The following is a 22,527-nucleotide window of genomic DNA, read 5'->3' as shown; positions in this document are numbered from 1 at the left end:
TTTCTCCGCGGCAATACAACCTGTGATTACGAAACTTGGCAGGGATGTAGTCACGTGGCCTGTCAGTCACCCCAACGATTTTGGGTGTATTACGTTACATATCACGTGACTTGCTAAGATAACATCGCCAGTTTTTTGAATAAACCTTTTTGACGTTATTGCACTGAAGTGTTTTGGTACATTAAAAAAACCCATAAACTTAAAAAATTATATAAAAATGTTATAATAAGGGGATTTTGTTGGAAAAGCCCCGGTAAGGATTTCTTTAGCTTTCCATAGTGTTTCCTTTGAGGGTTTACTAGAGAGTGCGTTACCAACGGTTATTGATTTGAATTTAAACGGCTATCAGTTTACAGCGCCGATCTGATCACAGCACAGATCTGATTACAGCGCAGATCTCATTACAGCTTATGTAAAAGAAAACTGATCACAACACAGGAAACCCACAAAGAGCAAAGTTAATTTTCTAAAAGAAGCAAAAAATATATAGCCGGGTTCCCTGTGGTGTGTTTTGTCCTAGTCTCCCTCGCCCTCGCATCCGCTTTTAGTGTCGGTCGTTGCGTTAGTTTTGCCCAAGCCAACTCTATCTACGCCTCACGCCACGTGTTCAAAATGACTCTTAGAACCCTGAAATTCTTCATTCCTCTGATGATGGTCAACATAATGTCAGGAGCATGTGAGTATCTTTCGTGGTGTTGTTTTCGTAGACTTGACTGATGTTATTCTGTTGTCAAAATCCCGATCAATCAGTAACGCTAAATCGCCTAATCGAGGTTTAAATTTTAATCTAGGAATGAGAATGCGTTGTTCAAAGCACGATTATTGCTAACTTAAGGTTAAAATGTGGGTAAAACATATGGCGCGCGGAATGGTTCAAAATTGTCATTTCGTTTGTTTCGGTCAATTGCTTCTTCTTACTTCGTTTGAATGTGTATTACGCAAGCACGTTCCATATGTCAATCAATGCTTATGAAAATAGTCAATTGCGAAAATTCGGTCGATTTACAATAGCGCTGTCAATCACCAAAACTCGGTCAATTACAAAACTCTGTCAATAACCAAAACTCGGTCAATCACCAAAACTCGGTAAATTACAAAAACTCGCACAGGGCAAAATTTCAAATTTAATGTACATTAAAGCTACACGAAAGTCAACTTAATGAGGTATTTAAGTAAACTTAAATTTTTTAATTAAATTTAGTAAATTTAACTTTCCTGAGCTTTAATGTCCTATTTAAATCTCTTTAATGAAGTGTTTTGTGAGGCTTCTTAAATTCACCTAAATTGACGTATATCTAGGTTTAATTACCTTTAATCTGTTTTAATCTTTAATCTTTTTTCTAGTTTACTGAAAGCTTGACCTAGGTCAGATGTCTGGTGTGGTATCATATGATCGGAATGTATTAGCAGTACTGTATTGTTCATGCTTGATAGTACATTCCGATCATATGATATCATCTCATATCCGATCATATCATATGATCGGAGTGTATTATCAAGCATGAACAATACAGTACGAAGTATTTACGAAGAAAATTCCAGATGTGACGCAGGCTATAATATTTGACCTTTTGTGTTTTTCTTGCAATTTAACAAAGCACTTATGGCAAGGAAGGCTGTTAAAATCTAACTATCGAGACGAAAAGATTTTTCCAAACAAATTAAAGTATGTTTGGTAAAAAATAAATGCTTTAATGTTATATATTGTTCTTCTACCCCGGCAAGTGGAAAACTGTTTACACAGAAATTTATAAATCGAAACTGTCTTGACTCTCTATACATTTCTTTGTAAAATCTGACTTAACTCGCTTAACACTTTCAAGCGATACCGCTGCATTTGTACGCGGGCGCATGACCGGAATAGTTGGCGATGTTTATGGCGGACATTGTCTTCATCTCGATGGAGAGAAGAAATCGAAGATTTTTTTGCCCGATTTTATTTTCATCTTTCAGTTTTAACTAAATTGGGCTCCCCCTGCTATTGGGAGCTCCGCTTTTAGGCATTGCCTCAATAATAATGTGACCTTCCATGGGAAAACGTGTCTTAACGCTTTTCCGTTAAACGGCCTATTTTAAAGGCCTATTTTTTGAGAGACGTTAACGCTTTGCCAGAACGTTATAACGGTTTGCACTGAACGGCTAACGCTTTTCTGAAATGACCTAACGGTTTTTTAATATATATATATTTAGGCACTGCCTAAAAGCGGAGCTCCTGATACGAAATTAGGGAGCCAGGGAGCCCAATTTCAATGAATCTGAAAGGTCAAAATAAGATCGGGAAAAAAATCTTCAATAATTTTGATTCGAGATGAAGATAACGTATCCCATAATAAAAACCATGCATTGAAATCGAATCAAAATGCACTACATTGTTTTTTATGCGCGATTATACCATCCCACTTAGAAATTTTGAACACAACTCACCACCAGCCACCCCATAGGATATTTTTGTTCTTTGAAGATTCTTCGACAAAGTTTTCCATGGCCGACATTTTTAAGCTTTGAATTTCTGTTTAATTTTACTTTAAAAAAACGAAAGATAACTACAGACAATCCAACAAAATATCAGGTTTAGTGAAATTTACCTTGGATGTCTTTCATTGAAATCGAAATTTTGGAGATTCCCGATTCTTTTAGGACAAATCAGGACTATAAAACAGACTTGAAAACTGGTTAAGGTGAGAAAAAACTAAAGCTTACTTGCGTCTTTCACATAAAGATGTTTGGAAAACCAGTAGAATTTTGATGTTTTTATATTAAATGTATTTTTACCGCAATGAAAATATTAAAAAAAACAAATGCTTTGGTAGCATCAGAGAGAAAATTGCCTGGAGATCATCAACTAACTAAACTTGAGAAATGAAGGCCCTGAACATTTAAAACCAACTGTGTCAGCAGTTAAAAGGAAAACGTTTTCCTAATTACTTCATTGAAATAATTTTATTCCTTTCATATGAGAATTAACTACTTTTCGAGGAGCTTGAAAACTAAGCTTACAAAATTTTGAGATTCGATTTTACCAGTTTTCATGTCTGTTTTCATGTGTGAGAAAGATACGAAAATCACGAACGACAAAAGTTTTCGAAAAGCAAAGTTTACATTCAGTATTAAAGACCCATTGCCACTTACCGTGATGCACCGCGGTCACAGATGAATTTCGTGGTCCGTGAAATTCAAACATTCATATATTGAATAATAACGTCATATTAAATCCTTTTCCGACATAGCACTAAGGCACAATAATGATTCTTTTACATTATTTTACGGTTTTAGGGACTATTTAAGAGTTTATTCAAAAGGTTGGAATTGTTTTTTCAGTGGTGACACGATTCAAAATGTAAACAAATTGTGATGCATCACGGTAAGTGGCAATGGGTCTTTAAACTTGACACGAACAACTGAGACAAAATAGAAAATAATGCAAAATACAAAATGACTAATTTCTTTGTCAGTAAATTGGCATCTGTAAATGTTTTTGAACATTTTTTAGCTTGGTTATAAAGTGAAAGACAAGGTCTTTATACAATATCATCTCTCAACAACACAAATTTAAGCTCATTTGTATAATTATGGCTAGCTCGAACAACTTAATAAACAGTTCAATGTTTGGCGTAATTTTACATTTCATTTAATATATAAATAAATTATCTCTAGAAAGATATAAAATCATTGAATGAAAGTCTTCAGCTTTGTTTTACCGATGGGACCCGCGATAGGAGGCAAACAAAGCTGAATTGTTCTTGAACAAAAAACATATGATAGTTGGTTAACCGAATTGTTAATGATTTACGAGTATTTGTTGTAATATGCTCTTTATGTTATATTTCCTCCAGCATTAAAATAAATTAAGCTTATCTATAGAAATATTAAAAGTTTTGAGGGAAAATCTTTGAAAAATCTTTGATTTGTCGATTCGTCGAGAAAAAATGCTTGTCAAAAAATAATAATATACGATTGTTTGCTAAACTGATCGTTTTGTCGCTGTTCCTTTTCAATGTTGAGAAAAATACGAATAAATGATAAGCTTGATGCCCTGGTTTTCCTTGAATATACAGTACAGGTCGATTGAAGTGTCATGATGGCAGGCATTTAGACACTTCGCAAAAGAAAGTTTAGGTTAAAAGGAAAATGACTATTATATTTTTGTTGCTGAGAAATAAGTTATTAGAAAACGACTTTCGTGAAAACATACGAGAAGTCAAACGACGCCAAAGTTTCACCATTCACCGGCATTCAGACTGACTCGTCGAAAATACACCCAAATAATTTCCCTTAACTTCTGTTCTAGATAAGTTCTGAATTTAAAAAATACATCAAAAGAAAGCTTAGGCTCAAGTGAAAAGGACTATTACATTTTTGTTGCTGATAAATATCAAAGTTATTAGAAAACGATTTTTATGGTAACAAAGCATGACTGTCAACTATTTTTGCCACGCCTGTTGGTTTGTCATTTTGCTAACGATTTTACGTAAACGGCTAACGGTTGGCAAACGGTTTTTCATGAACGGCTAACGGTTGGCTAACGCTTTTCATAAACTGTTAACGCTTTGCTAACGGTTTTACATAAACGGCTAACGCTTTGCAAAAACGTTTGAACGGTAAGAGCTAACGCTTTTCTAGAATGACCTAACGGTTTTTCATAAACAGCTAACGGTTTTCGAGAGCGTTTAACGCTTTTTCAAACCGCTTTAACGGTCATTAACGAAAGGCGTTATTAACGGTAAAGCGTTAAGACACGTTTTCCCATGAAAGCTCATTATATTTTTACAATAACTTACGATACGCATTTCTCGCGCGCTGATTGGTTATTTCCATCATCAATAAGAGGACAGACAGATAAAGCTGACGTCAACGAGCGCGCGCTCTTTCCGATGGTGGTTTTGATCACTAAACATGAGAAGTTTTTTATCGTTTTTGTTATTGTAAAAAACAAATAGACAACGCCTCGTGGATCCACACTACTTTGACAATGTGATGACGCAATTTATCGTCAATAAGAGGACAGACTCATAAAAAAATGATGTCTATTTGTTAAATTAATAGCTACGTTCCATTGGATGAAAGTTTTACTTCAATGCATCCTTGATAGGTGACAACCATAAATACTTATTGACGAAATCATAAGCTAAGGACATACTGACCGGTTCCAATTAATATAACTAGATTATTACGCGCGCTCTGATTGGCCAAAAAGCAATGAACTACTTCCCCATAGGCCGCACGCTCGCGCACGCTGATCTCAACGGACGCTCGCCTTTTCTCTAAATTTTCAAACCCGATGGCGTCAATAGCGTGCGCACGAGCGAGATGGGTGATATAACGAACGCTCTGATTGGCTGAAATGCTATTTAACAAATTGACATCAGATTTTTATGTGTCTGTCCTCTTATTGACAATAAATTGCGTCATCACATTGTCAAAGTAGTGTGGATCCACGAGGCGTAGCCGAGTGGATCCGCATACTACTTTGACAATGTGATGGCGAAATTTATTGTCAATAAGAGGACAGACACATAAAAATCTGATGTCAATTGGTTTTTTACAATAACAAAAACGATAAAAACTCCTCATTTTTAGCGATCAAAACAACCAACGGAAAGAGTGCGCGCTCGTTGACGTCAGCTTTATTTGTCTGTCCTCTTATTGATGATAAAAAATAAACAATCAGCGCGCGAGAAATTTGTAAGTTATTGTAAAATAACTATTTGCCCATGGGTCGCACGGTAGATTTTTGGCCATATAATAAATCAGTTAGACGACAAAAAAGCGCTCGCCCACGGCGATATAGACGCACTTGAGAAAATATAAAGAACTCTTAACAAGCTAGAGTGTCACTCAGCTTCGCCTCGTGCCACTCTTTCGCTTGTTAATCGTTCTTTATATTTTCTCTCGTGCGTCTATATCGCCATGGGCGCGCGCTTTTATGTCGTCTAACTGATAATTAACAAATAGATCAGGCTTAATTATGTTCTGTTCTCTGATAAAACACGACCGGAGCTGTAGGACACGAGAAAAGTTATAGAAATCACGAGCCGTAGGCTTTATATAATAGATTTTTGCGAAAGAAATAGCGTAAAATTTCAAAAAAAGAAGATTGGTTTACAAAAAGAGCGCGCGTCTGTCGTCAAACTCACGCAAACAAATTTGATCTATGCGATGATTGGCTAAAAGCGCGACCTATGGCTATCTGATTGGTCCAGTTTTGACAGGTAATGACAGATCTGTACAGGCTGGCATACAACTGGTTTATCGCACTTGTTCAACAAGAAAGGAGAATTGCTTGTAAATTTTAGCAAAAAAGCCAAAGAAAATAAGCATTTAACTGCTAGAAGAAATGAAAATTCAAATACTGAAGAGTTTGAAAAACGTTTTCAAAGTTCAGATCGTTAAATGGACATTTAACCTGTACGAACACTCAAGAAAAACAGCTTATTAACACTTTGAATGTCAAGGAGCCAAGAGAAGAGGAGCCGATTTTAATCTTCAGTACTTGGAAAACTTGTTTTTTTAGTTGACCCTGAACTATAGTAGTGTAGGTTGTATTTTGTAATCGTAGTCTCGGGCTATTTGAAAACAAATTACGGTAAGAAAATTACTGTAAATTAGCGTAAAATTGGCGATGGTAGTTTGCAAAGTAAGATCACAGGCTAACAACTCTAATAAATGAAGGAAATACTAAATGGTGTCTTGTCTTTGTCTTTTAATGCGCGCGCGCTATCGATTTTTTGTCATCTCACCTACCCCCCTTGGTAACAATTTTGTTTTTCTACTATACAATATACTAACAAGGTAGGCAACTTCACGGGCTTCCTGTGGAAAATTCAAACTTTGACGAGAGAAAGCCACGAATTTATCCAGATATTTTGACTTCGAAAACAAAAAATATATACAGAACGTCGTACTTACATCTAATCTTCAATAATTTAAAGGATTTTTGATAATAAATTCTCTATAAGGAGGGTTTTTTGGGCTTTTTTAGCGAAAACTTATGTGCCGTCAGTTATGCTTGCATCCGAGCGGGCCTGAACACGAGTAAAGGGATCCAAAACAAGTCCTCTCCCTCCCTCTCCAAGTGTTTTTGGTTCGTTACCACATGCTTCCCAACCCCACACCCCGTTAGTCTTGCATTTTACTTCCGGTTGTTTTTTAAACCAATCAAGAAGCGTCGCCTATAGCAGCAGTAAGGCGGACTCGCGGAGCGTCGGCAATGCACCTGGAATTATGCGGGGTTTTCCCGGGCTTGGGACCCCATTGCGCGATCCGGCGACAGCAACGAGGAGCGCCTTACTGCTGCTGTGGGAAGATATTTGCTCTATATATGCATGAATGTAAAGAGTTTGTTTATGACTTCTGTATAATTTGTCTAAGACCCAAAGTTAATATACCCAAACCCAAGGGTTTCTGGTGTTGTGGCAAAAAAATGCAAATAGAAGACGACACGTCAGCACAGTGTTACGAGTGTGGTAAGAATATTCGTAATGCCGTACCAAATGCTACCAGAGAGCAATATTACGCCAATGGAGGTCGTAAGAAAACACCTTATAAGAGAATAAAATACTTTAGGGACTGGATGAGTCATATCCAGGGTTTACGACCGGTATATTTAGACAACGAAGTAAAGGAGAAAATCATAGACCACTTAGAAGAGCCAACCCCGCAAAGTCTACGGAAGACATTGAAAAAATTAAAGCTAGGGAAATATTACAAAGCTATTCCCTATCTTTTGTCTGAAACTACCGATGAACCCATCCCGGAGGTGTCTAGGGATGTGATGAGTAGAGCTGAGTGGTTGTTTTGCCGTTTGGATAAGAATATCCCCCACTATCCAGATGCGATCTACGAGATCTTCGAGGAGATAGACCCCGAGCATCCGCTGTTAGTATGGATACCCAGACGTTGACGTGAATTCAAAGTGAATGTCTACTGAGCGAGTTTTCTTTGTAGGTCTTCCTTGGCCTGTTCGTAGATCTTCTTTCGGGTTTCGTCGGACAGATCTCTTATGATTGTTTTTTTGGTGCCCGACTTCAACTCCTCGTACTTCTTCTCCTCCGCAAGAATCAAGGAGAACTCCACGTCGTCTATCTTACGGTCGACAAGAGCTTTGGAGACGAGGTCGGCAATCGTGTTAGACTTTGCCCTTGCTAGGGCTATGGTCGTGTCATGTTTGGATATCTTATTCGATAATTGTTTCATGATGCCCGTGGAGACAGCGGAGACAATACCACAAGCCGCCCCAACGCCGGCCAAAGGGATACCCACAACGACGCCGGGCCCCGTCAAAGAAGTAGCAACGCCACTGCCCGTCAAAGCAACAGACAAAGATCCCGTCGTTACCGCCGCCTTATGCAGAGTGCTGCGGGCGCGGGCATACTTCTTCCTTACATTCTCATAGTGTTTAACTTGTGCGTCCAAGTAAGCAAGGATCAAATTGGCCTTGTTCAAACGAAAGTTCTCAGCGTTCTCGATGGGTGCCGTGGTGTGATAGTTTGGAACATCTGGGTACAACTGTGGTGCTGATGGTATAACAACCATTATATATACTAATGTACGACGCTTTTGGGAATGACATCGAGGAGCAGCCACATCATGACAACCGGGATTATGCCAACTGGAAGGCCTTCAGGAAGATGTTTCCACATGCAGACCCCACTAAGTTCGAAAGAAGACCCGATGGGATTTACTTCAACGGCGAAAGAATGTACAGTAATGCGGACTTGGAGCCAAAGGCGACCGTTAAGCATCCTAAGACGGTAGAAAGGCAACCTAATTTCCCGGAGAATCTATTACGGGCAACCCAGAATTACCCATTTTACGATAACAAAGGCGGCGCAAATGACTTTGCTAAGATGGTTACCTCCTTAGAAATCCCCGTGGGCCCTACCACGTTCAAAACAAAGGTCAGAGACATCTTCAAAGAGACGAGGATGAAGCATACGACCGGCAAGGAATCCAGAGAATGGTTATCGGGCCCCAACATGCGGTATTGGCCGCAGCAGTTAAAGTTTGCTGTCTGGGCTGCTACTAAAGGATGTGGTATAGCCGCGGATATGTTGCATATTCCATTCCTACGATTTCACGTTGCCTTTACCATGCGACGTCTTTTAAAGGAGTTGGGTGCGCCGCTGCCCGGTGATGAAATATTCGACGCAATGGATAACAAATACGACAAAGTAGCATGGGAGCGACTAAAGAACGAGTTCCATCTCCACGACCCCGACTTCCGCAACAAAGAGGGTGCCGCCCATGGTTTAGGAGAAACTTACACCTATGCTTCGTATGTTGGTGCCAGCATAGAAACGCCGGGTATGGGGTATCCCAGTTCCTACGAATTCTCAGACTTAGGAGGCAGCGGAACAAAGGGTAATCTGATCTACTTCATAGAAAGCAAGCAGAGATATCCATGGGCGCCTTTCTTTGCTGCGCGCGGCATTGGACTGAAAAACCTAGCAAGGATTAATCGAAGCATCGAAGCCTTTGTTTACTGCATTCTAGGGGCCCAGGTTAGCACTCGCAGCCCCATCGTAGATGCCAGTGGTGCGTCGCAGGAAACGCAACAAGTATTCCTTGTCCTCTTCGAAAGCGCTGTTATCGAGAATGAGATCTCTAAGTCAGTTCAAAGGTATCAATTAGCGGTGCAGCAATCTAAAGTGCGGCTAGATTATGCCTTGTCGCCCGGTTGTTGGCTAATGCCAAGTAATTTGGTCATCAACGCCGATTCCGTCGTGGGTTACAACAACAAACTTCAACGAGCTACCAAAGACATGAAGTTTGGGGTGAATGACGTGAACTCTGACACTCTTAGGAACATTCCCCATTTCGTGGAGAAGCCAAAGAAGGAGCACGTAGAGAATCCTGCAGGGAAACCAAAGAACGTAATCAAGAAGAAGGTCGCATTATCAAGGTGGTGCGAATACTATCTTTACTTATCCCCAGTCGAGGATGTCTGACGACGATAAGCCCCCAGCAACGCACAAGGACAAGATTAAGCCTTCATCTTCTTCAGGAGGACCACCCCAATAGCTACTACCAAGATCCAAATGTTATTTCCAACAAACTTCAACAGTTCTCCACCGGTTTTAAGTACCAAACTAATTACGGAACCCAACAGCCCAGGAATGCCGGCTGCCATTTTTTTCCCTAAGTCCTTTAAGCCAGAACCTACGTCCTTTAGGCCTTTGCTTACTCCTTTACCCAACTTGCTTACACCTGCGCCCGTGGCCTTAAGCGCGGATAGGATAACTCCTGCTACGCTCGAAATAGCGACCGCAAATGCCAGCGGAATACCATACTTCACCAGAGCCCTTTTTATCTTTTCCTTGGTGGTAAGCCCCAACTCCCTTTCCAAGCCTTCTCTTTGCGTACGCAATTCCACCAGTCTTTCCTGAAGAGCCTCTAATTCCCTTTGAGCCGCTTCCCTTTCCTCTTCAGAGCGGTTTTGGTCCTCGATGACTTCCCGTTGCCTTTGTATTTGACCCTCCAAGTCCTCAATGGCCTGGTCTCTTTGCCGAATTTGCTCTTCTTTGGTGTTGATTTCCGTGTTAAGCTGCCGTTCCCGCATTACCGAGGACTCTAATAATATCCCTACGCGCCTAAGTTCAGCGTCTCTGTCTCCAATGTCTGCCACTGCGTGGTCAAAGTTTGATCTGGCTTTATCCCTTTCGTGTATTAATTTACCAATTCTATCCTTATTGTCTTTATCTTCCCTTTCGTGGGAATCGACGGTAAGCTTGAATTGATTCATGTACTCACTTTCTTTTTCATCCATTACCTGCTTTAACTCTTCGATTGTCTCCAATGCCGACCTTAATTCGTTTTCCTTTTCCTCATATCTTTCAGCGGCTCGCATTAATTCTTCAGCTTGTTCCTCTACTATGTTGCCTTGCAGTTGTTGCTCTATTTGCTGCCGTTCTTGAGCGACTTCGTCTACGTAGGAGCTAAATGCTTGGACCACCTTTGCAGTGTCTGCCGCGCTTTCCTCCAACTGGGTTCGTAAGGTAGGCTTTCCTAATGCGTCCTTAAGCGTCTTAGGGATGTTTTTGTTTGCATAGTATTTACCATTGATATCCCTAATTACGTATGGCTTTGAGCCGGTTCTTGCTAGCCTAGCTATTACGACTTCGCGATCCCATTCGTTTTCAGTATCGTACATTACTTGAACCTTCGTTGCATCCCAGTTTGGGAATTCTTCCTTAATTCTCTCGAAATCGTCCGGCTCTTTATTAGCCTCCAACTCGGCTTCCATTTGCTTTTGGAGTTCTGAGATCCATGTTGAACTGGGTGGTTCTGGGACGGTTGAACGTAATAAGCGATCCATGTAGGAGCTTGCATCGATCTTAGGGATATTAACGACGATTTCTTGCGTTGGTTTTAAGACATCGAGCCTTAAGTATTCTGTCATTGTCTTACCGGGGTTTCTATTGCGCCATTTCTTTCTTAAGGAATTCATGGCATTGCGGGCCCTTTTACCATACCTACGTTTTAGCTTTTCAAAAAGGCTTTGCCTGCTTATTTTGTCATCAGAAAGCAAGGACTCATACTCATCGTCGTTAATATCAACTCTACCTTCTTCGGTAAGGGGGTCAAAATCCGTTCCTTCCATTATATATGATAAGCACAAAGTTAAACCCCAACGTATTACCTAAGCAGGTGGGCGGACTAAAGGCAGAACGCACCTTTCACCGGGTCACCTTTACTCCCAGCAGCGCAAAGCCTGGAGAAACCTTGTACGTAGGCGTACCCCGTCTAACGGATAACCTAGTCTTAGTACCCGGCACCTTGGCTTTAAGGTTTGACCTAGCAATACAACCAAGCACCAAGGACAAGCGCTATACCGTCAATAATGTGGGCAGGAACCTCGTCTCTAAGATGAGAATCAAGTTCGCCGGGGAATCCCTCTTGGACTTAAATAGGTACGACCTGTACACCACGTATAAGGATCTGTGGCTAACAGCCTTCGACCGTGCACAAAAGATAGAGCAGGGAATTGGAAGCATTATCCTTCGTAAGCTTCGCAGCGATACCAACCCGGCGCCTACAGACTCCAGCGGAGCAACCGCAGTAGCAGACGCGACGAGGGTAAAGACCGCCTATGGTAGTAAGTACGTTATCCCCTTGGATTTCGAAGTAATTACGAACCATGGTGTGTATTACCCCAGTAACCTTGGCGGACACTACAAACGTCATTGGAGGCATGGACAGCGCAATTAGCGGGGCTGTTGATCCCTATTCTATCACCAACTTAGAGCTACAGTACGAAACGGTATACAGCGAAGAGTTGGCACGCAGCGCTGGCATGGAATACAGCTCCGGCAAGGCATTCCTTTACGACCACGTAGTGATGTACAAGACATTTAGCTTCTTGGACAAGACGGATGAGGTTATCAACCAAAGTATTAACCTCCCCCGAAGAAGTCTCACGGGGTTAATGCTGGTGTTTGCCAAACCCTACGAGGCCGGCAAGCGCAACTCTGAGGCCTTCCACAACCCCAACATTACTAACGTAGGGGTAAATGTCAACGGGGTCCCAAACAAGGTCTACTCCCAGGGGATAAAGCCTGCAGACGTGTACAGAGAGGCCATGCGCAAGTTTGGCGACCAAATTAGCCCTGAGGAATTCTTTAAGGACAAATATGCGCTGTGGATCGATATGCGCACGACGAACGACGAAAGCATGCACGGGCAGGGTTTACGTCTAGTGAATACGCAGGATGGTATAACATTGGAGATCAAGCGCACCAAGAATGCCTCCGTGGGCGACGGCGATAAGATAAACGCGTACGTCTTTGTCGTGTCGGACGCACAGCTAAGCATAGAAATGAACCAATTGAAAAGCGTTGCATATTGATTCATCCTAAAAAAAAAAAAATATGTGTCTAATATACCATGTTACGCGTCTTTGAAAACAACAACACCAAACTGCAATGCATAGTGCAAGGCGAAACTTTGTACTTTAAAGCGAAGGAAGTGGCTGCTGCGTTGGACTATGAAAACACCAAAAAGGCTATTAAAGACCACGTCTCTGAAAAGCACAAAAAAAGGTTGAGTGAGTTAAGGGTAACGAATCGTTATGCTTCTACTATTCACCCGCATTCTGTGTACGTAACCGAACCTGGGCTGTATCAATTGATATTCAGTTCGAAGATGCCAAAGGCAGAGGCATTCCAGGATTGGGTCTTTGAGGAAGTCCTTCCCGCATTAAGGAAGACCGGCAAGTACGAGATAGAGCGGCGCTTTGACGGCCCTAACAAATTGGTATTTAAGATTGAGAATGAGTTTGACTTACATAAAAAGGTGGTAAATTACATTCGCAGGTTCTACCCCCAAATGCTCGTGACCCCTGGTCTAGGCGAACTGCAGGAATCGGATGGAAAGCGCATAAAGTGCTGGCAGAAGGGCTACCAACGCGGTCAGCCTGACCTGCTCATCCTTAATGCTCACAGGCGGTACCGTGGATTCTGCATCGAGCTGAAGACTCCGAAAGGCAACGGGGTATTGTCTGAGGATCAGCGCCGCCTCTTAAGTGGCTACGAAGAAAATGCATTTAAGGTGCTGATAAGCAACGACTACGACGACATCTGCAGGAGCATCACGGAGTATGCGCGTGGAATTCGCCTGCCTTGTAGGTGGTGCTGCAAGCGCTTTAGGAACACAGACACTTTAAAGACGCACTTAAAGATATTTCATAGAATATATGGCGTTTGAGGCTGTGAGGCAGATACACTGGCGAGACTTAAAGGAGGGCGTTACCTACGAAATAAAAAATTATGTAGCCTTTGATGATATTGATAGGCTACGGTTGTTATTGGCGCATGAGGGTGTCACGTACAGCCTGTGGGCGCCAGATCGCGTCCGATACGTCATCGAAGGACAGGAGTTTACGCATCTGAGGTCGTATGGTAAGAAGGATGGCCGCTGGGCCTTTGACGTCGCAAAGTGCATCCTTCCTTCGGTCCTATGCGGGTAAGTGCGTCGTTTAAGTGGGGTTCGTCGACAATGAGGGTCGGCGACTCTTTTTTGACACAGTCAGCAGAGGGTTCGCACGTAATACAGTCCATATATACTTAGGGTAATTAGCAATCCTCCAATGCTGCAAGGTAGGCTAGCATATACATAGGTACAAGGCGATTTTGGAAACTATTTTAAGGAAGTCCTTATTATTTATTAGATCCTTATTAAATGCCCCGGAAACTATTTCAAGGAAGGGCTTATTATTTATTGCGTATTTATTAGCCCTAATAAAGAGTTAATAAATAATAAAGGATTTCGTCAAACACTTTCCGAAACTCGATGTTAGTATGTATCAGGGTACCCTGGATCCATCCTTTAAAGAAATGTGCCCCTGCCTTAAATAAAAGATATGACCTATGTATCGGGGGGGTCTGATACATAGGTACAAGGCGATTTCGGAAACCCCTTAAGGAAATCCTTTATTATTTATTGCGTCTTTATTATCTATTAAGGGGGTAATAAATATCTAATAAATAATAAAGGATTTCGTGAAACACTTTCCGAAACTCGATGAGAGGTCCTCCAGACCCCCCTGATACTTTTTCAATCCTTATTTAGATCTCATTAGGCGCTCCTCATCATTTCTGGTGCGCCTTCTTTCAAGGTCATCAGCGAATTCTTTAAATGTCCTCGGTGCGTCGGCGTGCACGTATAAACACTGCCACACATGCTGTTCATCCCTTCGACATCCGCAGCGCGGACAGTCCGCCTCCCAATATTCTCTGTCTTCCCAGCGCACACCTTCAACGCGGTCGAACATAGCAAAGCGCATGTCTATCTTCTTCTTTCGACGTATTAACGCCGTCGTTGTTTCTTTAGGGCAGCAGCGCGAGGCAACGTCGCCGTGCGTCTCACACGCTACGCCGCTCAAATCATAGTTAGTCAGGCAGCGCAGCATGTGCCAGTCATCATCTTTGTCTTCTTCGCAGCGCTTACATACATTCTTTAGACACACTTTGTTCTCTACGTGGTACGCTAACATCTGCTTACTGCCGAACAACCTGCTACAGTGTTCACAACGCCTACTTTGTGTCTTCCTACAGACCTTCTTTGCGACGTGATATCTTAACATCTGCTTGCTGCTGAACTCCTTACCACAATGCTTGCACCTCATCTATATAATAAGAATTTAATAGTCCTTATATGGGATACGCCATGAAATCCTTAACGGACTCCTTAGCCCATGAGGCCATCGTTAACAGGGCACCAAACCTTTCCGCGCGCTTCAAACCACACATTTCATCGTACAATTCCTGCACGCGCTCTTTAAGGCGATCAATTTCCTCCCTTTGCATTTCAATGGTGTCTCTCTTATCTTTAATGTCGTTAACGATTCTCTGCACTGCTTCCGTAGGCTCCATATATACCAGGGAATAAATTTGTTTGCTGGAATATATGAACCCAGATCACATGCCTTGTAACGCTCTGATAGTAGGACCCACCGGCTGCGGAAAGACCCAATTCGTCGTGGAGCAGCTTTTAGGACCCTTTAGATACCGATTTGACTATATCGTGCTACTTTGTCCCACCTACGTGAATAACCGCACCTGGACGGGCATAGGAGTGAAAGATGACGACTTCTTTGTAGATATCTTAGACCCCAATGAGTTATCTGGACATCTTAAGTTTTGGCACAAACAATTCCCTAAAGATACGCAAACCTTGCTCATATTGGATGACATCGCCTGCGGGGACGACGTAAAAAGACGCACGTCAGAGCTCGTTAAACTCGCCTTTAGCGGCAGACATGACAATATCAGCGTTTGGTTGCTCTCGCAGCAGCTTACCAGCGTCTCTAAGCCCTTCAGGGAAAACATAGGTTCACTTGTCGTATTTTATACTCCAAGTAAGTCAGACCTGGAAACCATCTTAAGCGACTACGGCGGTGAGATATCCAAGGAACAGTTACACGAATACATGCGGCATTTAAAAACGCACCAACATTCCAAGATGATCTTCTCTTTGAGGTTTCCGTATTCCATAAAGATCTGCGATCTTTAACTCCTAATGTATATGGAGATTGAGCAGTTGATAGATGAAGTCCCCACACAGTTAGATGAAAGTAACCTTAAGGAACAACTCAACATCCTTGTGTCATCTGGGAAGTGCAAAGAAATGATAGGCAAGGAACTTACCCATGAGCAGGTCAATAAGTTGTCAGAAGAGGAAGTCAAGAAGTTCAATAAGAGGTACGAGGCCGCCCTTGCAAGTAAGACCACGGACGCCGTAGCAGACTCCGCTATCCGACTTGCCACCAAGCTTCTCGGACTCGCGCTGCCCATAGACGACGTGGAGCAACTGCGGAAGGACATAAGCGAAGACTATGTCATCGCCCAAGAACTTAAGATAACCTGCGGGTGGTTGTCTTTGAATTGTGGTAAGTTAATGGCAGTCGCCTCTGCGGCACTTCACGTAGCTCAGCATGTCGACTTGAAGGAGGTACTGGTGTCTTGGAAGGACTTTAAGAAGGATAGAGAAGTCGAAAGGATATTTACGGCGGCACTTGCTGAGGTACCTGATCAAGTCGCCTCAAGTCCTTCTTAAGTACTTACTTAAGTCATCCTCAGGAATTACCCAGGTCGCCTCAAGTACCTAGTTAAGTCGCCACAAGTACTTACTCAAGTCATTCTCTAGTCGCCACAAGTACTTACTCAAGTCATCTTAAGTTACTTGTCAAGTCCTTCAAGTCTTTAGTATAAATGAGTGAAGCTGAATTGAAGGCGGAGGAACCCGAGCAGAAGATTACCAAGGCTAAATCTCCAGGCAGAGTCGCTGCCGGTAAGAAGCTCGCAGAGATGAACAGGAAGAACAAAGCCAAAAAAGAAGAAAAGGCGGAAGAGAAAGAAGAGGAATCCTCCATCAATCCGGGATACGTCATTGGCGCGTTGGGAGTTGCTATAGCAGCAGGCAGCCTCTACTTACAATGGCGGGCTACGAAGCCAAAAGTAGAACCCGTGCATGTGACGCAGGAGCCTAGAAGCAAAATACCCGTGATGGAATAACCTTCTCGCTCTGTAATATAATGTCAACCGCGTTATTGAAAACTGTTGACGAAGCAGCCATTATTACTTCCATCGTTGCGGGTATTGGTTGGGTAGGTAAGAAAGTGCTCAAAGAAGACTTTACTGAAGACCCAAGCAAAAGCTTCGCTAATTTTGCTAAGATGACCGCAGCCGTTGGTGGGGCTATCATGCTAAAGGACTATCTGCAGAAGGAAAAGTACATCCCTTCTAAGATATAAATGGCTGCTATGATAGGAGGTTCACTAATTGCTGCTTTAGCATTTACTGGCGCCAATTACGCGGCTAAGTACGTAGAAAAGGCAGCAACTGGAGGAAGTAGTCTCGAAGCCGAAAGAAAGAGACACGACTTAGCGCTGGAGAAATATCAAAGGGACGTGGCAGCTTGGAATGAAAAAAGTAAAGCTTACAGGGATTGGTTGGATAAGAACTACCAAGACAAGATGCAGGCGGATAAGAACTTCGAAAATACAGACTACGCCTTTAGACTTTATGCGCAAGCACACCCCGCGGCATCGACGGGGTCGGTGCCCCTTAGAATGAGAAAGCCCCAGTTCAAGAATTACTACCAGCCTTCTAAGAAACAAAAAGACAATGAGCTGGTATTCGTAGGAGTTGCAGGGCTGGCAGGAGGCGCGGCTTTGGCGTATCTAATATAATGATCGTCTTTTTGGAAAGCGACAAGAATGACTTTACCACTTACTTGAATCCTCCCATCAAAGCCCATAAGGTCCGGCTGGTTAGTTGCTCTTTGTACAATTCTTGGTATAACCTGATTGGGGGCATAGTTACTGAGCATACAGGAGGATCTAACTATCAAGCCGTATTGCTGCCCAATGGACATTACACGCCAATAACACTGGCCGAGGAATTAGCAAAACACGGTTATACTCTCACCACAGGATTACCACACGAAATGACCCTCAAACACAATATGCCAAACTATTCAGTAACTTTTGGAAAGTTTGACCCATTGGGATCTTTATTATGTGCCTCGGGCAAGACAATTACCGACACAGCCATACCTGTGAAATGGAAAGTCGCATCCTCTTACGAAGTCTATTGCGACTTGGTCAATAGTTACAGCAATGGAAAAAAGTCTTCTCTTATGTCCAAGTTTCTGCCCAAAGGTAATCCATTTGACCCAGTAGAATACACTCCCATTTCTTTGTGCTATGATTTGTCTCATTTGGTAGAAAGCATAAACATCACCATCAAAGTGGACGGAGAGACGGTAGATTTCAACGGACGCAAGATTAATCTCGTCCTGGAATTCATATAATGGGCCGCGTAGAGGACAAACTTAAAAGGATTTACTACGGGCCTGAAGGCTATTGGAGAGGAGCGTTGGCTATTAAGAAACTCGCGACCGCGGCCAGGGTATCAGAAGAAACGGCTAAGAACTGGTTAAGAAAGCAAACCCTCTGGCAGGTTTATCTTCCCGTGCCCAAGTACATTCCCAGGCCCAGCTTCACCGTAAATGTCCCCAATGAAGTTCATCAGGCGGATTTGCTTTTCTTACCACACGACAAGGTGAGAAGAAAGACCTATAGATACGCTTTGACCGTAGTTGATATCACAAGCAGATACAAAGACGCCGAACCCATAACCAGCAAGGATTCTGGGGAAGTTGCAGAAGCCCTAGGTAGGATTTATAAGCGCGTCTTGAAATGGCCTAAGCTGCTGCAAGTGGATGCGGGGACAGAGTTCATGGGCGTGGTTACCAAAACCCTGAAAGACCACGACACTAAGATTAGGAGAGCCGAAGCAGAGTACCACAGGGGTCAGAGCATCGTCGAAAGATTCAATAAGACCTTGGCCGAGCGCCTGTTTGGGTATCAGTATTGGAAAGAGCTGGAAGATCCCTCCAAACGCAACAGGGAATGGACTCAGAGGCTCCCCCAGGTCGTCGCGGCTTTAAACAACGAGGCGGCCAGGGCTACGGGAATGAAACCCAAGGATGCTATGAAAAAGAAACACGTGGAACACAAGTCCTACGTCAGAAGTTCAAGGGCGGTCGGACTGAAGGAAAAAAAGCTCCCCCGCGACATAGTGGTCAGATACCTCTATCAGCCGGGGGAACTTGAAGGTGGCAGTAAGAGAGCCACGGATCCTAACTGGTCTTTGGAAACGTATGAGATTTCGAAGTCCGTCACCAAGGAAGGGCAACCCGTGTTGTATTACCTAAATGGCCCAAGTCGCGGATTCGTCAAGGAAGAGCTGCTCATAGTCCCCAAAGACTCAGAGTAATGCTGCTCCACGCGCCCGATTACACTCTAGGCATGTCAGCCTTACGTTGCCTCTGCAATGCCCGCGCTTATTATTTATACGATCCACGGAGAACTGCTGATCATCATTCGGGTCAAACCTCCATAGTAGAGGTATGTTACATTTGGCACACCGCGCCCCTTTCTTATAGACGTCGTTCACGCATAAGTCGAACTTTAACCCCTTTCCTTCGTCGTGCCGCTTGTAGCGAAGGAGTTTCTTAGCAATGTTCTCCTTAGCTACTTCTTCGGGGGTGCGGTCGTAGCGCAGCTGCGGCCCCCAGGCTCTTTTTAACTGCTTGGCATACTCCACACGACTTACGGCGGTGTAGATAAGGTTGCTCCAACACAGCCGCTGGTCTATGATCCATAAGGTTTTCTTTATGGTAAGCCCTTGCGCGCTGTGGACTGTCATGCAATAGCCTAAGCGCCAGTCTGGATGGGAGGTAATTCTTTCCACCTTTTCTATGGGTACCCAGGCTTTATCGTGGGTAACTGCGTTCTCTAGTTGAACATTCGTGCCGGGTACTAAGACATCTCTTCTTTGCATGCGAGTGTCACGCGGCTTATAACAAACGGGCACCAAATGACTAGGGAACCGCTCCTGGTGTATTCTCAGTAGATCTTTTTGTATGCGCGACTGTGCTGCGCGCTTACTGCTTAACACCAAATCCTCAGGATGCCAAGAATACAGGAAGTCTTCGTAAGACTTTGCTCGTACCCTCTTACGTAACACCTTAGATTGTTCGGCGTCGCTAAGGCCCCTTAATTCTGCCTTTAATTTCCTCACTTGATCCTTGCTACGGTAGTCTGTGTTAATTTCTTCATGATAGTCTACCATTTCTTTTAACCATTCATGGGGCATTTCTCCGGCTATAGGAGGTGGTTGACATGGATCCCCGGCAAATACAACTTGGCATTTTCCACGGAGGAAGTCTACGAACTCCTGCCGGATTTCTAAGGGCACGGTACAGATTTCATCCCAAAGTATCACCGGAGGTATGTCGTGGATGGCTTCCTGTACCCACTTTTGGCCATTCCAACGAAAGAAGCCGTGGTACGTTTGAGCGTCGTGGCCCATTTCGCAGAGTTCTTGTTCCAAACGATGCGTTGGAGTTAGCACCTTTATCTTAGGAAAGAGTTCTAACACACGCGTCGTCTTACCGCTACCTCCCGTACCGTAAAGGTAAGAGAAGCGTTGGTAGGAAATAGGGTCCGCAACTGAGGGCAGTGGCTCTTCCGTCGGCGTAATGGAACCGCGGGTGTGTTCTCCGTGATATTCTACGCGTGCCCTCCAGGCTTTTATTTCTTCATCTTTGACGCGCCACTGGCCACTTTCTGCGAGTTCGTCGGCAGTGTAGAATTCCTTCATCTTTTCTAAGACGTGCGGTTTCACGTACAAAGAATCCGTGGCTACGCGTGGAACATCTTCTTTGTCAAACCGCAAGAGCATTGCGAGAAGGTTAATGTGCGCATATGCGAGCATGCTGGCACGCAGGTGATAATATTGCGGTCGATGGTTCTGGTAATAACACAGCGCATTCCATTTGTGCAGCTGATCTTCTACGAGGTAATCTCATTTCTCTACAGACACCATCGTTCCTTGATCGTGGGCACGTTTTATGAGGAAGCTTAACTCTCCTTCGTCTGTTATTAAACGCCGTTGCATGTGCTTCTCTCCCTCCTTAGCGCCCTGGGTAAACTTTCATATGACAATTCGGGCGGTTGGGTTGTGCTCTGGGAGCCACTTCGTGTAGGCGCTATGGCAAAGTATGGCTTCATGCGCTGTGTATTTTAGGAGTTCGCGCTCTTCTAAGAACTTTAACAATGGCACTGGTATCCATTCTTTCTCTTGTAGATGCTTCCCGTACCATGCGTAAATTATGGGATGCAAGTCTTTAGCCAACTTCCAAGACGTTAATCTGACGAACCCCGTAGCTGGCGCGTCGTAGCTGCCGTCTAAGGACACACGAAAGAATTGAGAGTCCGGATGCCCGTATTTATCGTAATATTCCTTACAATCTCCTAAGCCCTTGAAAGATGCTGGGTAACAATGTTTCATATCTAACGAGACATACTCGTCTTCGTTGTATTCCATGTTCCAAAGACCTCCATGACCGTGTTCTACGCAGGCCTTGGAGATATCTTTGAACTCTTTTGAGGTAGGTTTCCAACCATTCCTTTTCTTTGCGGCTAGGAAGTCCAAGCTGCGGCTGCTAAAGACCTCGTCTGAGAAGTCTTCCCCAAGGGTTTCGCAGGCGCTTTGGATGCGCTGGTGTTCGATTTCAGGGCGATACAAAGTGCCGTCTTGGGTCATAAACTGACTTCCTTCTGAATCCATCAACCAAATAGAATTCTCATGGATTAACTCCACCAATGGAGAAGTTTCAGAGACCTTAGTCTCTTTCTTGCTGGGGAATCTCAACTCCCTCCAAGCGTGTCCATTATGTTGGTAGATGACTATAGGAGCACCGCTACCTCCATACTTATGAGTCCCAGGATAAATGTACCCATCCGTGATATCTTTCACATGTATTCGCCTCTCTAAGAGGGTTTCTAATTTTTTGATGTTGTCTATCGTTGCTCCGGCCTTATAGGTGGAGTTTTCCCATTTTCTTATGGCTTCTTTTCTCTTTGGGGTTAACTTACCACCACGAGAGGAATCCTCAAAGAACTCCCTCACCAACTTACCCACGCAGTTGCCGGGATGTCTCATCGGCCTGAGTCTCCTAACGTCTGGCTCTTCAATCTTATACGCGCCGTAGATAACTACAGTAACAGGATAGGCAACTTCATAGAATAACGCGTCTATACCCACCATCGCACCAGGTTTTGTATCCTTGTTTAATACAAACAAGTTTCGCTTACCTGACGCCCGGATAGGATTACGACCCCTCTCTATCACCCAATCGCCATCTAGATACTTTATGAACGTCAATTCAAGACGGTAGTCACCTTCCGGCATTAAGTCGATTATTCTTTCAGCTCTTTCTTCGTCCATAATTTCTTCTATGTCTCCTTCTGTAAATGTCGTGAAGGCGAAGTCGGCATCCAAACGATCCAACACTTGAGTTCGTAACCTACGTACAGTTCTATTTCGAATGCTCGTGATGTTGTCCATCTATATCTAGGAAATATTTTAACCTTCGTTTGCGATCTTCGCAAACACAGCAGCAGTAAGGCGCTCCTCGTTGCTGTCGCCGGATCGCGCAAGGGGGTCCCAAGCCCGGGAA

General features: G+C 43.4%; 1 long non-coding RNA gene across 1 annotated transcript; it reads left to right on the top strand.

Moving 5' to 3' along the window:
• The first annotated feature begins 525 nt into the window (after nucleotides 1-525).
• Nucleotides 526-1,687, top strand: LOC116289262 (uncharacterized). Its single transcript, XR_004196309.1, has 2 exons — nucleotides 526-676; nucleotides 1,345-1,687. It is a non-coding gene; the product is annotated as an uncharacterized LOC116289262 (long non-coding RNA).
• The last annotated feature ends 20,840 nt before the right edge of the window (nucleotides 1,688-22,527 follow it).

Source organism: Actinia tenebrosa, unplaced genomic scaffold (assembly GCF_029948245.1).
Source record: "Actinia tenebrosa isolate PJP-AT-01 unplaced genomic scaffold, QUT_ActTen_1.0 PGA_scaffold0__85_contigs__length_37466705, whole genome shotgun sequence".
NCBI classification, from domain to species: domain Eukaryota; kingdom Metazoa; phylum Cnidaria; class Anthozoa; order Actiniaria; family Actiniidae; genus Actinia; species Actinia tenebrosa.
This window is presented reverse-complemented; position numbering and strand designations above follow the sequence as displayed.